Source organism: Dasypus novemcinctus, chromosome 8 (assembly GCF_030445035.2).
Source record: "Dasypus novemcinctus isolate mDasNov1 chromosome 8, mDasNov1.1.hap2, whole genome shotgun sequence".
NCBI lineage: Eukaryota > Metazoa > Chordata > Mammalia > Cingulata > Dasypodidae > Dasypus > Dasypus novemcinctus.
Genome location: NC_080680.1, coordinates 94729404 through 94732513, shown reverse-complemented (window position 1 = coordinate 94732513; position 3110 = coordinate 94729404). Strand labels below are relative to the sequence as shown.

Sequence of the window (3110 nt, the reverse complement as noted above, 5' to 3'; positions counted from 1 at the left end):
AGTGGACTTACTGATAATCTATTCATGAACTATTTTGATTAGTAATCGAAGAAAATGTGGCATTGTTGTGGAGAAAGAGGCCATGGTGGCTTCTGGGTGTGGGGAATGGGAGGAAGAGATGAGATGTGGAGGCATTTTCCGGACTTGGAGTTGTCCTGGGTGATGCTGCAGGGACAGTTACCAGACATTGTACATACTCCCATGGCCCACTGGATGGAACGTGGGAAAGTATGGGCTATGATGTGGACCATTGATCATGAGGTGCAGCGGTGCTCTGAGATGTATTCACCAAATGCAATGAATGTCTCATGATGATGGAGGAGATTGTTGCTATGGGGGGGGAGGAGTGGGGTGAAGGGGGCGGGGGGTATATGGGGACCCAATATTTTTTTAATGTAATATTAAAAAAATAAAGACAAAAAAATGTAAAAAAAAAAAACTCCCAACAAAAAAAGTCCAGGACCAGATGGTGTCACAGGTGAATTCTACCAAACATTTCAAGAAGAATTAACACCAATCCTGTTAAAATTCTTCCAAAAAATTGAAGAGGAGGGAAAATTACCCAACAAACTTTATGAAGTCAACATCACCCTCATACCAAAGCAGATAAAAGATACCACAAGACTGTCCACGTTATCTCATCTCGGCGACAATGGCGACATCATGCTCCGAGTCCCCCTGCGGGGAGTCCCCGCGGTCCCAGGACAGGAGGGCTGAGGACAAGCCCGGGAGCGGGTGGCGGCTGGCCAGGCCGGTGCAGGCTGGCACCTCTGCCCAGCCTCCTGCCGCTGTCCTGGGAACCAGTGCCAACGCTGAGGGGCCCCCAGTTTAGGATGACCCCCTTCTCCAGCTCCTGTGTCCACCCTGCCAGGGAGGGCGGAAGATGCCCGTGAAGAGAAAATCCCCCGGAGTGGCAGTGCCATAGCGGAAGACGAAGGCCTCAAGAAGTGTAAAATCTCCAGTGTATGCAGGAAGGAGCGGAGCTTGAGCGATCTTGACTTGACAACTGCCTTGGGAATAATAGAAAAGAAAATTCCCTATGCTATAATTGGCCTCCAGACCTAGTATTTGGAGTGGCCTAACCCGGATGTGTCTGGCGGCCTTTTATTTTTTTTTTTTTAATTCATTTTTCTAAAATATTACATTCAAAAAATATGAGGTCCCCATTCACCCCCACCACCCCTACCCCACCATTCCCCCCACAGCAACACTCTCTCCCATCATCATGACACATCCATTACATTTGGTGAGTACATCTCTGGGCATTGCTGCACCTCATAGTCAATGGTCCACATCATAGCCCATACTCTCCCACGTTCCATCCAGTGGGCCATGGGAGGACCTACAATGTCCAATAACTGTCCCTGCAGCACCACCCAGGACAACAGCAAGTACAGAAAATGCCTCCACATCTCATCTCCTTCTCGTATTCCCCGCATCCAGCAGCCACCATGGCCACTTTTTCCACACCAATTCTGGCGGCCTTTTAAATTGTGGGAGCTGCGTTCCCTGGAAATAAGAGTGCCTCCACCTGTATCACGTCTCTATGTGCAGCGTTAGAAAGCCCTGCATGCTCTTTGTCATCTAGCATTCAGGACGCTGCTAGCTCTCAATAGAAATACTAATAATAATTTGGAAGATACTGTACTGTGTCCGCTTGGGAAAAAAGAAGACAAAGCAGTACTGCAGTTACAGTCCTTTAATCCTGTTGTAGCATGTCATTGAAGCATCACAGCAACATGTATGCTGCAAAAGATCCCTGCAGTTTAGCTATTGCAGATCCCAACCCCCTGCTAGACTAATAGGTGAAGGGGAACACTTTTCAAGCAAGAAGTGCCTGGCTTTGTTTTATGAGTATGCAGGTCCTGATGAAGTTGTAGGGCCAGAAGGAATGGAAAAGTTTTGTGAAGACATTGGTGTTGAACCTGAAAATGTGTTACTGCCCAGAAAAGTTACAGGACAAATTTGACTTTTTGTGCTCACAGTTGAATGATATTTCATCATTTAAGAATATCTACAGATATGCCTTTGATTTTGCAAGGGATAAGGATCAGAGAAGCCTTGATATTGATACTGCTAAATCTATGTTAGCTCTTCTTCTTGGGAGGACATGGCCATTGTTTTCAGTATTTTACCAGTATCTGGAGCAATCAAAGTATTGTATTATGAACAACGATCAGTGGTACAATGTATTAGAATTCAGCAGGACAGCCCATGCCTATCTTAGTAACTACAATGAAGATGGTGCTAGGTCTGTTCTTTTTTTTTTTAATAGAAGTTATTTTTTTTAAGATTTAATTTTTTATTTCTTTCCCCTTCCCCTCCCCCCCTGAGTTGTTTTCTCTCTGTGTCCATTTACTGTGTGTTCTTCTGTGACCGCTTCTATCCTTATCAGTGGCACCAGGAATCTGTGTTTCTTTTTGTTGCATCATCTTGTTGTGTCAGCTCTCCGTGTGTGTGGTGCCATTCTTGGGCAGGCTGCACTTTCTTTTGCGCTGGGTTGCCCTCCTTATGGGGCACATTCCTTGCACATGGGTGTCCCCTATGCAGGGGACACCCCTGAGTGGCAGGGCACTCCTTGCAATCATCAGCATTGCTCATGGGCCAGCTCCACACGGGTCAAGGAGGCCTGGGGTTTGAACTGCAGGCCTCCCATGTGGTAGGCAGACGCCCTATCCATTGGGCCAAGTCCACTTCCCTGTTCTTGATGAATTTGTTGAGTGGCAAAAAGTCCATCAAGCATCATAGCAAGAACTATTCTGAAGAAAATGCAAACCTTTTGATTCCCACGTATATACAAACTAATGAGATGAGGGGGGAAAAAATCCAAAGGGTGCATTTTCATTCATATCAAAGACTTCTCATAGTACTTTTTTTTCCTTTTTTTTTTAAAGGAAGTTTTTTTGTTACATGTGATAGACCTTGAGACACACCTCTTCTGAGACTGAACATTGAAGTTTTTTTGAACTTTGTTTATTACATTTATTTCAGAACAATAAAGATTTGAATTTGTGACAAAGGCAAAAAAAAATACTACAAGAAAAGAAAATGACAGATCAGTCTCTCTAATGAATATAAATGGAAAAATTCTCAACAAAATACTTGCAAAT

The 3110-nt window shown here is 44.5% G+C and overlaps 1 pseudogene; it reads left to right on the top strand.

Annotated features, from left to right (window-relative positions):
• The first annotated feature begins 883 nt into the window (after nucleotides 1-883).
• On the top strand, nucleotides 884-2748 carry LOC111765351 (DCN1-like protein 5; annotated as a pseudogene).
• Nucleotides 2749-3110: the final 362 nt, after the last annotated feature.